A 16,314-nucleotide genomic window follows, 5' to 3' on the forward strand; every position below is an offset into this window, starting at 1 on the left:
TACTGTGATAACTTTGCACATTATGATATGGCATCAAAAATCAAGAAGTGAATGGGAAATAATAAAATAATAACTACAAATTAACAGGAAAAATCACATTTAATTTATAGATCTTTATATAGAGTAACCATTTGCCAATGAACCATGGCCACTTGATTTATATTATTTCTAAACTCCCCCCAAATAGAACAATTTGTTAATAATTTCAAATATATTTTAAACTCATAAATACAAAATATATTGTTTAGAAACTATTATGCACATAGAGTAGTATTAAGATGCATTTGTCATGTCTAAGGCACTTTACAAGTTATTTCTGTCTTTTATTCTGTTTCAAATGATTTCTTAGATTCCCATTGGACTGGAACTAAAGAATAGCTTCTTGACACATTATACTTTATTCTGGGAAAGCCTGTCATTTAATAAATCTATTTCAAATGACGTATGACAATGTTCAGAAATATGAAGAACTATACTTTAAACTTGACAACTACTATTAATTTTGAAAACTGAATGATGGATATGCTGTTATTGGATCACCAAAGGAGAAACTGATAATGAAGAAATTAGCCTGCTTTTTCTTTACATCAACTTTGTACATCAATTTTAATTTAGGAACTCTAGATATGTCACCTTTTATTGAAAGGTCCAAAGATACAAATCAAATAAAATCTGCAGCAAAAATCTAATTAAATATTGAAATAATAGAAAACTACATACATTAATGTTAATATTTATTAGTGGGCTATGTAAGTTTTTCAACTTTGAATCTCTTACCAATAACTTTAAAGGTAAAAACTGCAGAAAGGGGAAAAAAACAGCTGAAGATTTAGGTACCAAGTACATAAAATTTATAAAAAACTTCAGTGAGTTGTTCCTATCTAAAGCTTTCAAATGAAAATTAGAAATATATGCAGATTCCAGAATACTAATAGATTCAGGAACCAATGCCTACATTGTATGCCAGATGCAACTTTGGTAGTCTGTGTGGAAAGTACATTTAGAAATCATTATAAACCTCTAAATCGGGACTTTTGTCCAAATGCATGACTCCTGTGAGCTGTATCTGAGTTAAAGAATTGGCAAATCTATGTACTTTACAACTGGAATAAACTCATCTGGACTGTGCTTTTGAGAGTGTAAGAATAAGTCTTGATGTAGTAGAGGATCCTCAGTGTGGAAAATATTACTGAAAGCCGACAATCACACGCTTGCCAATGGAGGATAGCATTCTCCAGATTTCACTTACTCGTCTTCTGTGTGTTATAAACTTCAAAATGAGCCCTTTAATCCAAGTCCTTATTCACTGGTTACCACAAAACCTAGACCAGTGATGGCGAACCTATGACACGTGTTTCAGAGGTGACACGCGAACTCATTTTTTTGGTTGATATTTCTTTGTTAAATGGCATTTAAATATATAAAATAAATATCAAAAATATAAATCTTTGTTTTTACTATGGTTGCAAATATCAAAAAATTTCTATATGTGACACGGCACCAGAGTTAAGTTAGGGTTTTTCAAAATGCTAACACGCCGAGCTCAAAAGGTTCGCCATCACTGCCCTAGACAAATGCCATTTAGGTCACTAAAAATTCACCAGTCCTTCCTATGGTTTTGCCCTTTTACTGTCCCAGAGGCACTCTTTATATGAAGAGCAACAGTACATCCAAGGACACAGGTAACTGTAAATGCTGAAATATTCATTTATTTAACAAACACTTCTGATTAGGTAATTGATAGAAGAAAATGATCTAAATAGGGACAAATATCTCGCTTCCTATACCCATCTGTCTTATTTTCAGTTGGAAGTCTTTCCCAAGCTTAAAAATAAAAAAAGAACATCTATTTTGGAGATGGGCAACACATTTTTTCCAGCAGCAACTCAAAACATGATGAGTAATTTGGAAAAGAACCGGCAAATCTACCAGCTGCCTTGCTTGTGAAGCTGAGCCCTGCTTCGTTCAGCATCTCAAGCACCATATGCTAGGTGCTGATTGCCTCCAGTGTGGAAACTAAAAGCTTCACTTGTTTCAAATATCAAAAGCAAACTGACAACACATAACTTTAGAGAAACTTCCAAGTATTTCCTAATTTAGTGACTCAAAAGTATGTTTCCTTTGGTTAGAAGAATATAATTGTCCACACATACTTATAAACATGAGTTTATAAGTATTGAGAAAAATGTTTCCTTTGGATATAAGAATATAAATATCCACACATGCTTATAAACAAGAGTTTATAAATATTGAGAAAAATATGTTTTGGGCAAAATCCTCATATTTTATTATTATTATTTTTAAAGAAGCAGCCACTATTCTAAACAGAAATCTACAAGAACATATATTTTTCAAATTTTTTAACTGCTCAAATACAAAAATTAAATGTATATTAATTTTTGAAAGTTCTATTTGAAGTGCAGTTTTGTTTTAATATGCTCTGAGCATTTTATTGAGGCCACCAAGAAGTTCAATGGAAAAAGAGTGTTTAAAAACTCATTTAGGGAAAATTATAAAACAGACATTACTCTAAGTCTTAGAGTAATGCAACTGATATTTTCCACACCACCGCACTGCACCCCGCCTTGAAAACTAAAAAAATTGGGAAACACGTAGGTATCTTGTAGGAACCCTTTCATGCCGAGATCCACTTTTCTGCAAAAGACATCCTGAGTCTTAGGTGGAAACCTATATTTTCACTCCCTGCAGAAGTTCTTCTTTGGACAAGCTGCTACCCCATGACCTGAGGTAATCATCTCCCCCCTACAAGTACTAATGTTTCCTGCATCTGGCACTAATTAGCTACTTTATGCAGAGTCCCATTTAATTATTTTAAGCATCACGTTGTTCATTGCTCCTTATGTTTTGATTAAATAGCAGTTTAGAACAACAAGAACATTCTGTTTTGTCTTGTATATTCCAACAGAGTTTCCATAACGTGAAACATTCAACATATCTTAAGTTAATATTCATTTTTGAAGAAAAAACAAGTACTGGTTACTTCACATGCTTAGCTGGTTTTAGCCACTGACGTGATTCTCTTGGAAGGGCCTTGTGTGTTTAACAATGTCTGCTCATTGCCTCTAAATTAAAGAATAGGTATGACATTATTGAGTCAGACTTTCTTTTCCTGACACTTTAGTGAAAATGTTTCATTGTCTTGGTATTGACTGGTACTATAACGAAGTCTGGGGCTTAAAGAATATTTTTATCCTTGTCCGGGATGCTCTTTACTAAATAAATACCAATGTAGTTCCTTCTTCCACAACTTTGTTGGGTTAGATCTTGGTCCTGGTCATCCTGGATGCAACAAGCCATTTGAATCTGCAGAGCCATGTTTTAACTTACTCTCTTTTAAGAATATTTTCTCCTGTTTATTTCTGAATATGTTTTTTGTCTTTCTTCTTTTTTTTTCAAATACATGAGTTAAATTAACTTTCCTTTGTCCCGATTCCATATTTATTAACTTTTCTATAATAGCTTTAATAATTTTGAATTTTATTAATTTAATTTTATTTATATATGTGTCTTGATGCCTATTTATCAGCTCCCCAACTTTTTAAAGGGCAACTATCATTTCTTCATGTTTCTAAAGTAGAGTTTGCTTCTTTAATTTTATCTTATCTTTTGTTCATTTCCTAGTTAAATTTGAATACAACATTCTTAATCTCTTGTGTTTTAGTCTCTTTATCCTTTTTTTAGTTCTTTGTTTCTCATTTTTGAGAGATCCTGTTATATGTAATTTCATTTAGATTATGAACAACTATTTATTCTAAAGTATTTATGTGTTTCCTTGGGTAATTATTGGAAGATACAGATTCTTTATCTCCAGGGGGGAGGGCACCTTAAAATCTTGAAGCACGCTTGTCTTTTTCTTTCCTTGAATACCTTCTCCCCTGACTTTTAAATTTCAACTGTTAATCTATAAAGCTGTGTCTCAGATTTACCAAGTCTCTCTCTTGATTCCTGATGCTTCTTTCTCATCAAAAGATTGTGGAATGGGCTCTCACAATGTTGACAGATAATTCTTGTAAAATCAGTATTGATAGAGGATTGTGTATTGAGACTAGTTGGTGGTCACAATGTTTTCTCATTTTCCTCCAGACTTGACTATGTTTGGAAGGGGTACTTCACAATTTGGGTTTGGAGATTTGGGCTATGGTAGTTTTCCCATTTTATTCATTTATTTTATTATATTCAATAGAAGAAAGTTGAGCTATAAGTCTTTACCCCATTATCTTAACCTAAATATATAAAAAGTTAAATATTCATTAATTTTGGAGTCTATTCAAGTCAAATAAAATAAACATAAAGCATGTTAACTTAGTAGTTAAAAATCAAAGTTTTATAGCTCTGGCTGGACGGCTCAGTCGTTTGAAGCATCATCCCATACACCAAAAGGTTGCAGGCTTAATTTCCATAAGGGCACATACTTAGGTTGTTGGTTCAAACCCCGGTTGGGGCACATATGGGAGGCAACTAGTCAATATTTCTCCCTCACATTGATGTCTCTCTCCCTTCCTCGCTCTGTAAAATCAATAAACATTCCTCAGGTGGGGATAAAAATTTCAAATTAAAATATTATAAATAGTAATTATTAGAAAAATGTAAATTATCTGGCCAGAAACAATATTATGAAATTAGTTTTATGAGATTTTACTACCTTTTTCCAAAAAGAAATAGCATTAACATCACACCTGTAACAAAGTAAAATGTTTTACTTTTATGAGTAATTTGTAAACAGAAAGAACTATCATGATATATATTATAATATAATTTTATAGTATGTGTGTCTGTGTATATATATTACATATAAAAATGCATATTATATGGATATATATTATGTATACATTAGGCCTATACATTATGTATATATGTACAGATATACATACTGTAAAATATGATGTGCATTACACCTGAGTATTATATCATGACATTTAAGTTACTACATTACTTATTTAAACATATAAGTGTTACTCAAGAGAATAGTACATAATTATATTCATTAGAAAATATTAACCAAATTAAATTAAAATTTGAGTTAAATATATCTTAATGCTGTTTTAAATCTCTCTCATGACATTGCTTCTCAGATTTATTCGCGATGTTATTTTCATCTGCCATATAAAACGATTAGCTCTTTGTCAATAAGTACATTATTATATTTATCTTTCTGCTGCCTCTAGGTCTAGCATAACGCTGTATGTGGTAGGGGCACGTCAAATGTTGGTGCAGTTAATTGATACACACATATGCATACATAGGTAATACTTGCCTAGAAAATGTTTATGCAAGCAGCTTTAAATAGGGCTATAAAAAGATTAAGCAACGTTAATGGTAACAGGCCAATCACATAGTCCTCATTCTGCTAGTAAGAGATAAAATACAACAAAAAGAAGGCACTAATGAGTTAGGATGGTGCCTTACTAAGCGTGTAATTAATGTTATTAAGAAACATTGCAGTTGCATATTAAAATTCCGTTAACTAAGCAGCCCTCAGCATCAGTACATTTGTTTCTTGGTTGCAAGTTTTTTCCCCTTTTTTTATGATTGGCATCTTCATGCAATCTTTTTCTAAAAATATGAGATAATGGGATGTGATCAGCCCTCGTGGTTTCCCTGGATGCTGACATTACAGTTCTGGCAAGTTGACAGGTTAAGTTAGTGAAAATGGATGTAATCTCTCACCATTTTCTTGAAAAGCCATTGTTAAGCTATAGATTTTTCCTCCTCACCTCCACACTTACATCCTCTTCTACCATGATATGAGAAGTTTTCCCAATTAAGGATCAAGAAATATTTTTTTTATTACCCTTTGAACTATTCTTCTGCTGGTAAAAAAATAAATAAATTAAAGATTAATAAAAATATCACTTTATTTAATAATTTACTAGATTATAAGCTAATACTATTTTTCTTTAGAATCAATAGTTCCTTAAAGAAAACAAAATTTTATTATTTTATAAATTGTATTTCTTCTTATAGTATCTTAGTCAGAAAAGTAAGTAGAAAAGTAAAGCTACTATTAGTAAAAGACAGAATAACCTGGAAAAAATGAGATTTGCAACTCAACTCAGAATTTGTTTAAAATTCTGACAGATTTTCTAAGAAGTTCTCAACTTATAAATTTTGTATAATTCAAAATTTCTATGAAATTTGCATGTTGCCTCTCAAACTGGTTTCCTATATTTACATGATTTTTTTGTATTTACCTATAATTAAAGTGAAATATATTTTAGTAATTTGAAATATAATATATTTCAAAATTACATATATATATATATATATATATATATATAGTACTTTATGAGTTAACTTTCACATTTATTGCAATTTAACCTTTAATGCTTAAATTGGACTTGCTAAAGCCAGGAAAGACCATTTTACATAAAAAAAAAAAATACATGGTTTCCCTAACATAACCTTATATGGTTTCACTAACGTGATCCTTCAGTTGCAGAAACTTCAATTGGACCGACCAAGAGCAGTGAAGCCAGGTGAGGGTAAGGGTGCCCCGGTGCACTGGAAACCTCCTATCTCTAACATAACATATGGAGTTCCTCTGTGAGGAATAGCCTCCCACCCTTCCTTCCTTACCAAGTCAATGTCTAGCTCGCTTTTTCTCTTTCTCAATGCCTTCCTGACAGTTGGAGATAGACTGAGTCAGGTTACTCTCATAATGGTGGACATCCTGAATTTCAACACTTAGCATGTTCACCCTGTTATGTCATGTTTGATTGTTTTTATGTGAGTTTCCTCTGGTTAGCAGTGAGTTCCAAAAGTCAGAGATCTAAGTACCATCAGAACCGGACACAAAATAAAATCAATAAATTTCTGCATAAAATAATTAATTAGTTATGAGTTAAAGTACCAACCAATATCTGAATTTATTTCTACCACAGTTTTATTACCATTATGTTTACCAAAAGTTAGGGCCAAGTACAAAATAGCTATGTGTGTATAGCTATTTACTCTAATAGTGATTTTATATGCTTGCCTATGAGATCCAAGAGTGCAAGATATTTTGAACCTGATTTGACTTTATTCTTTTCAAAGGCATTCTGTCTGCTCTCTAGATTGCAATAGAATCATTTCATTTTGATATTCTCAGTGTACTTTTCAGAGAAGAGCATATTATATGTAAGTATAAATCAAAGAAAATGATTTTAACTGCTATCACAGAATGCTTGCAGGTTGTTTTGTGTGTGTCACACGTACCACCAAAATTCAGTACGTGTGACCCCTCCTTAAAATTGTTTTCACAGTTACTGTACATGTCAATACAGAAGGCCACTTATAGTATTTTATAGTACACTATGTGATATATTTGACTAGTCTGATGGCCTACGTTAGTCATCAGATTTTGAATAACCAGGAATACTTTTAGTTTAGCTATTATATAAACCCTCAAATTAGTCTTCCCACAATCAATAAATTTCATTAAAAGTGATTTAAAAATGTAGAGTAACAGCTGCATAGTTGCAAAACATCTCCACTTATACAAGGATTGAGTGCAGTTTATATATGTGAGACTTCTCATGGTGAAGAGTAGAATGGGAAGCTCAAATAGGTTGAAGAATCCAAGGGCTATGATTCACTGTAGTCATTCTACTTCCTTTGACCACTTATTTGATTTTCCATATTTATGAAAGCAGTAAACCATTTAGTACTTTTCTTTTTTCATTTCAACATCAAAAAAAAACAATTGTTGAGAGAAAGTGAAAGATATAGATATTGTTTTTATTATGGAACAAAAAGTTTTTAATATTAGCTAAATATAAGGTTCTGGCTAAGAAAGAAACATATCACTCATTTAGAAGAGTTATTGCTATGAACCCAGTAAGAAAATAGTTAACTGGAAAGATAGGAATTTTAGCAATTTAATCATTTGTATTCATTGAATAGTGACAAGTGAATAAAATGTGATTAAATTGGCTTTATAAAAATAATCATTTAAAATCCTATATTCCTAAATCATATTTTCCATTATAAATATATTGCTTCCTGTGAAGTGAATTATATGTTAATAAGTTTCAAATAAAATATTTTATGACATTATGCATTTCCAATATTATTAACAGAAATACTTTTGAAATCAAGTGAAGTGTTAAATAGTAAAAACTAAATAGAATTAAAGAAGTTGAAGAAACAAATAATCATTTATCAATTAGAAGCCACACTGTTCTGATTATAAACTGAGTAAATATTCATCTCTCACTCTGGATCTATATTGCATTTTAATGAAATGACTTTTTGTTAGCCATTTTTTTTTTCCGTGGGATATGCCTATAACTAATTTTGGTAGGACTTCCTAAACTGTTGTTACACAATGTCTGTATTTTTCTATATTATTTTTGTCACTCTGGAATGATTACTACTCACTTTTAGTATTTGTGGCATAAATTTTCAGTTTGGGGTGGGGGAAACTTTCTACAGATGGATATATCAGAATCAGTTAGAATATTTTTTTCAAACAACATATTTTCTTTGACATCCCTCCACCCAAATTATTATAATAGTGAGTCACTATCACTGGTGGGAATGTGTCATATCCTTCCGAATGATGAGATGGGAAAAAAAAACACCCACAAACATTGAATATTTGTTTTAGATCAATAATTACTTTTTAAAAAACTCCTGTTCTAAGGCATTCATTTAATGTTCACTGTTTGGGGCTTTGTTCAGGCCAAATGAAGGCACAATTCAATGCAGAATGGTAGACAGCATCCCAAACCAGTAAGTGCTTACAACCTGAACTGAGGAAGTAAAACACATACGGGGAGGGAGGTGGGAATAGAGAAACAAGGCAATGCAAAGCGAGGACAAGTACCTGTAAGTAGGAAGAACACAAGGAAGTACAAGATAAGAGTGTGTTAAGGTTAATCATTGTGGACAAGGTGGATCAAAGGATAATGGATATCAAGATGGGTTAATAGCAAGAGCAAGCAAATACATATGTGAGCGATTGGAAGTAGACTGGCCTGCTGTAACCCTGGAGTTAGTTTGGGGACAAGTGAGTGCCAGGATGGTAAAATCTTGGGTCAGTTGATGGAAGCCAATATGCTACACTGAGGAAAATAATTTGCAAGCATTTCAATGACAAGCAATAGAAAAAGGACTGTCAGCTTTTGAATCAAGAATTACTGGTAATAAGTATACTTAAGGAAGGTTGTACTTACAGGTATTACAGAGGGAGTAAGATAATAGGTTTTATGCTTTAGTAATGAAAGCAATTTCAGGAAAAACATAATGTTATGATTTTAACAATATTATACCATATTAAAAATCATACCATATAATTTTCATCCTTCTTTTCAGAACTAGATACAACAAATTCTCAGTCAGATTATGGTTTGAAATGAACAAAATTAATGTAGTAGTTCAGTGTTTAGGAGTTCCAACTATGGCATCAGATGGACCTGAAATCAAACCTGACTTCCAACCTATTGCTTTAATCTTTAAAAACACTGTGCACCCTTTATAAGACTCAGTTTACTAGTCTTCACAACACAATGGTAGCAGTTAAGACACGGGGCTCTTTGAATATTAAATTGTCTGGGGATGTTTTAGTACACTCGCTGGCACTCGCTGGCACTTAATAAACACTCAATTGATCTTAATTATTGTTATTGTATTAAGCAATTTGTGACTCAGCAAATCTTTCACACAAGCAAATGATGGAAGAGTGTACTTTCTAATTTTCCTTATAGAATGTATCAGAATTTAACAATAAAAATATTAAATAGCACAAGAAGTTGTTTTCTACTTGAGTTTAAGATACAAAGTGCAAAATGTTTATTATTACAAAATAAGAAGCCATTCACTCAGGCACGTTACAGTCAAAGAAAGAGAGCCTCTGCATGTGTCTGCAACCATCCTGTCACACATTAATGTATGCAACTGTGCGTGACTGGCTCCGTGTTCATGCTTGCCATAGAAAGTCATATTTTCCCATAAAGAACAACTCTGAACATGATGTGATTAACCTTTAGGCCCTCCATCCCCTCATCTCCAAGCCCACCTCATGCTTGGCCTTGCTTTCTACTCATGTTCAGCCAACTGATTTCCATATCACCCACTCACTCTCACCAGTGGGAATTAGCATAACAGAGCTGTAGCGTGACTTTGATTGAAGCCAGCTTGGGCTGAATGCAGCATTAAAGCATAATTTAGTAGAAATCAAAACTAATTTACTGCGCATTGTATTTAAATCTCAAAAACCATTTCAAGGAAATGATACCAGACCTCTGATCTTAATTGACCTTTTCATATTTGGGTCTACTTCTCTAGAAATCACACAGCATACTTTTTAATAGAGGTATTGTTCTTAAGTTGTGGTGATTGAACACTGAATTGTGCTACTCTGTTTTCTTCATCTCATTTCTTGTTATGGCTGCAGCAATAAGATCTAATCATTTAACAGATTAAGCAAGTAGGTTATTATATCATTACAAAAGATTCTTCTCATGTTTGGGGGTTTTAGAGAGGATATAAATATGTATTTTATAGTCTTTTGTCTTAGATGTACATAAGAGAATTGCCATTTCTGTAACTGGCATATTCTTCTGGAGCTATAACTCAACCTCTGTAATTCACATTGGGTCTAAATGTGTGTTTTGAATTGTCATCATGAGGACCTAATCGTGTTTCCTTATAGTCAATGAGAGCTGTCTCAGAAACTCCATTTAATGTACAGCACACTTTGTGTCCTTGAGCTGTGTTGACAAAATGCCACCTATCTGCCTATTCCCTCCCACTGGTGCTATCAGCCAAGTACTGCCTTTCAAACCATTTTTGTGCCACCTGGCAGAAATACTGGAACTGTGAAGTGTTTTCAAAAGAATTATTGACGCAGTTTTCATTTCAAAACCTCAAAACTAAATTCCTCCAGCTGATATCCCATCACAGAAGATTGCAGAGAGAGTCTATAGAAGTAAAAGTGATTGATGCGATCTGTTTTGATGGCCGCCTTCAGAAGACAATAGGAAAGAATGGACATTTTCTGAGGTTGAATACTCTGTAAATCTTTTGCTATGTCAAATTATTTAATATCTTAATTTTTAAATGATTTGGAAAGCATTTGTTCTTGAAAAGCTATTCGAATTTTGGGTGAGAACAGCAGGGATATGTGATCTTCTTGCCCCACTTGGTTGGTAAGAATTGGAGTTTTGCCAGGGCTGGGAGGGCTGTACAACCAGAGGCTTTGCTGCTGGGGGAGTCACTCAGTTCAGATGGTGCTTGAAGGGTGGAATGGGGAGCAAACACCCACAGTTTTTCCACCTAAAAGCGATGAGCAGGGAAAAGCCAGCAGCTAGCCAGCCCCAGATTGCAGTCTTAGATGTCCTGGGTAAGAGCTGAAATAAACTTCCCCCACACACCTCAGTGGCTACAGATCTAGGGACTTGTGCAAGGGAGATCCCTGGAGACAAACCAAGGGAGATGGGAGAACTGGCTGCAAGTCCAAATGACTTCCGGATCCACACGCAGGTCCTCCAGGGCAGGCGAGCCTGGCACAGTAGCACAAGCTCTGCACAAATCCCGGCTGACCACTCAGCTCTGCAGGCAGAGGGATGATCCTTAGGCAGCCAAGATAAAAGTTAAAACAAAAAATAATTAGGCAGATAACCTTAGTGATTACACATCTTAGGAGAAACCATTTCTCCATGTACCCACCATTCAAGTCATCAGCCTATTTAGAAAATACAGTGCTAGTGGAAATGAAAAAGGGTTACAATCATTTTATAAACTATTTGGCAGTTTCTTCAAAATTTGAACACAGAATTAAATGCAGTCAGCATTTCCACTCTGGAATATCTATCAAAAAGACATCAAAATATATATTGACCCCCAAATTTATACACAAATGTTCATAGCAACATTATTCACAATAGTTAAAAGCTGGGAACAATACAAATGGTAAGTAAATAAGTAAAATATGGTGTATCCACACAATGGAATACTATTCAGCAACAAAAAAGGAAAACTCTATGGTATTGAGAGGTGAAATTAGACAAGAGGAAATTTTTGGAGGTGATGAAAGTGCCCCCAAATTGGATTGTAACAATGTTTGTCCAGTCATAAATTTACTAAAACACATCAATCTGTATATTTACAATAAATAGATTTTGTGATATACAAATTATACTTCAATATAGCTTTTTAAAAAAATCATTCAAATAAAAAGTCAAGTTACAGATTAGGAGAAGATAATTGAAATTTATACAATCATGGAAAATTATAATACAGAATATATATGTCCGTAAGTAAATATATGTGCATCTGTATGTGTGTTCGAACTCTTATAAATCAACTATATATAGAAAACACAATTTTAAAAAAGGGGAAGTGGCAAAAATTATGAACAAGCAATTCACAAAGAAAACCTGAACAGACAAAAATAAACATCTAAGAGATAACGTATCTCATCATAATTAAGAACATATAAATGAAAACCACAATAAAGGAGCAAATGCTGGCAAGGATAGGGAGCAACAAGAATTCTTAACCACTGCTGGGGAGATCATAAGTAAGTACACTCCTTGGAGAGCAGTTTGACAATGTTGAAGATGCACTTTCCTCATCACCCAGTTATTCCATTTCTGGACACCATGTAAATTCTCACACACATTTCATAATACCTTAATTTTTTAATTTAAAAAATTATACAGTGATTCCAGTTCTAGGACGCTTAATGTGGCTTCAGTTCTGGTGACAAGAAACCATATGGTATATTAGAAATACAGTGTATTTATAATAACTTGGAATAAAAGTACAATATAAATAAATATCACATGAAAGGCTAAAAATTCAAGAAACTATAATTTCCTGGTGTTTTTAGATTATGTCATTAGTGGTAAATATTACAATATGATATTGCAGAATTTCTTTGTCCTTTAGAAGTTCTGATGCAATGTTATTATGAATGGTAATTTTCAGTGGAATATTTTGCCCATCTTAATAAGATTTTCTAACCTGTACTCCTTTAAATAGCATTTTTTCTAAAACATGTCTTTCTATATCTTTCTTGCATAAACATCTTTGAACAAATCTCCATACTTTTAAGGACAAAATTGAAGGTCCTTTAATAGAAATTATCTGTTCCTACTTACATCACTTTTGCACCCCTGATTTTATTCTTACACTCCCCCAACACATCCAGATCCAGTGGCCTTATGTCTATTTCTCTTTATCCCAAGCAGTCTTACTTCTGTTCATCTAGTGAACTTTTGAAAGTGCATCAAAACACAACTCAAGCATGGCCATCTCTCGACATCTTTCCTCTTCTTTCCTCATTACCTGTTCTAGCTTGCTACTCTTCTGCGCTTTCCTCCCCAATGCCCTCTGCATTTTTCTATTATATAAATCATACTCTACTGTATTTTTTTTACTTATTTATTTACTTAGAAGTCTCTGCCATTGGCCAGAACATTATATGTTTTTAATTGGCTTTTATCACCTGTATCAAGCAGAATTTCTCATAATTTGAGTCAATTAATCCATTTTGAATGAATAAATGGATGAATCATATTCTTTAAAATAAGTAGATGCATAGATGTGATCTTTCCCAGTTCATATTTTGGGGGATGTGTTTTAAATGCTGTGTTAAAATTGTAGGATCTAAATTCCAAAACCATTTTGCAAAATCACTCATCTACCATAAAATTTTTGAAAACTTCAAAAATCAAATTTAAGGAAGACTCTAGTTATATTTATAGTACAGATGGTAATTTTACTATGATAGATGCAGAGTAAGCATGGCATACTTAAAACTATAAAATAGCTCTAGCTGGTTTTGCTCAGTGGATAGAGCATCAGCCTGTGGACTGAAGGGTCCCAAGTTCGATTTCGGTCAAGGGCACATTCCCAAGTTGCAGGCTCCATCCCCAGTAGGGGGCGTGCAGGTGGCAGCTGATCAATGATCCTCTCTCAACATTGATGTCCTATCTCTCTCTCCTGATCCCTTCCTGGATGAAATCAATAAAAATGTATTTTATAAAACTATAATATACGTTTGCATTGTTTTAATTTGCTGTTTCGTTTGGTTATTTCAATGTGTATTACATTTTAAAAATTAAATAACTAGGACTTTATAACTCCTCTGGGCTCTAAGATTTTAATGATGAGTCATATGAGACAATTTAAATTGTTTCTTATTCAGAGCAGTATAAATGAACTAATAAGCTGAATATGTGACTGTTATTAAAGACTATGAACTGATTTTGACTATACTGACTTTTTAATTTTTTATGAGATAGAAGACATATTACTCAATACTTCTTGCTGTCTGTATTGTCACTTAACTTGTTTCCCATAGGATTACTAAGAAGTAAATAACTATACATTAACTTTCAACTATTTTTATCTTCATTTGAGGACATGTGGCTTGTTTAAATTGATTTTAGAGAGAAAGAGGAGAGAGAGAGGAGAGAGAAACATTGATGTAAGAGAGAAGTCTATCAGTTTGCTTCCCGTAAGCACCCCAACCCAGAACCAGCCTATGGGTATACGGGACGACACTCCCAATGCTTGAGCCCCCAGCCAGGCTTAACTTTTTCTTTATAGACGTAATTTTGTTGGATATTATAGATGATAGAGACCCATCTTAAGTCTTTTTTGGTATAAATATCTGGTGGCTTCACACCTCTACTGAAAAAACGGGTCCTGTAGTGTTTAAGAGTTATTCCTAACGTAGTTTTGTAACACTGATTTAAGCTAACATTCTTGTTAGAAAGCATAGAACAACAACAAGAAAATGTATCTGCTGATTCAGTGGAATTGTGTGGAAATAACAAGAAGATTGTAAGAAGCAAGCAATTTTCTGAAAATACAAGACAACATAAACCACATGTTCAAATAGACCCTAAATCTGAGTTCTTCATCCTATTAAACAGTCTTCTGTTATCTATATTATTGAAAATTTCACTTAGTAGATGTATTCCTTTTGTCCCTGAGATATGTTGAATGTGGTGAATTAGGAGGCAGTATATTGAACACCAAAAAATAAGTTACCACAGCTCTCAGTGACTTTTCTGAAAAAATGCTTAGCGCTCTTCTACGAATGAGTAATCGGCTGTGTGTTTGAGGCTGCCCTACATTTACTCTGTTCTTGGACCTGCACATATGTGTTCCTGAAGGACTGAAAGAATTCTGAATAAAGGCCTTTACTGAATGAATGTCGATTATTGTTAGACTTTTTTAGAGTTCAGATTTCAGAATTGTTGCCATGTACACCAGGTTCTAAAAACTAGAATTGATTTTAAAGTGTTTTCTTGGTCTTCAGTTTTCAAACATAAGCAAAGAGTTAAAGTGGAAACAGATGACCAGAAAAAAACATGTGATGAGCATGCTGTTTTTTCTGCAATAGGAGTGGTTTTGGTGTGAAGAAGATGTCCTCATGGAAACTTCCAGTTTTACTGTCTACTTTACAATTAGCCCCCAATTTAAACCTAAATTTTCTTGGTATTTTTACCCCCACACCCTTATTTTCTTTTCTATTGAAGTTACTTGTGTCTAGGTCTTCTTATCTTCACCTACACCATTTTACTAGTCTTCCTACTTTATTGACTGATGTATTTCCCTCAAAAGCCATCCTATGTTTATTAGAGGGTTAAAGCTCCCAAAAGTTTTGCTTTGCATTTTTTACTCCTCGGTTTAGAAAGAGTCAAAAACTAGTTTGGCTTCTCAGGACATTCTTAGACTGGGTCCAGATCTGATTTTTGCAGCCCATGAGGTTTGCATATCTGGGCCGCGTGCTCCTGCTGTATACGCACTACGTGTATTTTTTATTGCACTTTGCTCAGGAAGCTCTTAGCTTGGAACGTGTTCATTTCTACACTTACCTAAAAGCAACCCTTTCCTCAAAACCCCCGCCAGGCTTACTTCCCACATAAAGCTTTTCACAGCCACCAGAACAAAAACGGCTCCCTCCCTCCTGAAACGCTGTCACGTGTATTGTGTTCTGTAACGTAAGTGCTCCTCTGCTGTCCTCTGAGAGCACCTCTGCCATAGAATTTACCGAAGGCTTAGATAATTGTTGTTTCAGGGTTGCAGTTGTTGTTGACATTACGTTTTATATTTTGTTTTATATTTTTCATTAAACTATGAGTTCCTTGATGGCTGTGTTACCAGCGCTTTTTCTCTGTGCATCTTTAGTGCCGAGAAGGGGAACATAGTAATTATCTGACTGATGCTTACTAGAAATGAATTAAGTAGAATCAACCACTTATATACATTTATTTGTAATATTTTTATCTTTGTATGTAACCTTCATCTCATCAAATTTTTAATGTCTTCGACACTTCAGTGCTTCAGTTC

At 33.6% G+C, this 16,314-nt stretch overlaps 1 protein-coding gene across 9 annotated transcripts in view; it reads left to right on the top strand.

The window, feature by feature from the left end:
* The window catches only part of ROBO2 (roundabout guidance receptor 2), a 691,429-nt gene that overhangs the window by 539,777 nt on the left and 135,338 nt on the right, over positions 1–16,314 (top strand). The window lies entirely within an intron of this gene.

Source organism: Myotis yumanensis, unplaced genomic scaffold, assembly GCF_028538775.1.
Source record: "Myotis yumanensis isolate MYYU_CA2020_CCGP unplaced genomic scaffold, mMyoYum1.0.hap1 SCAF_2, whole genome shotgun sequence".
In the NCBI taxonomy this organism is placed as follows: Eukaryota; Metazoa; Chordata; class Mammalia; order Chiroptera; family Vespertilionidae; genus Myotis; species Myotis yumanensis.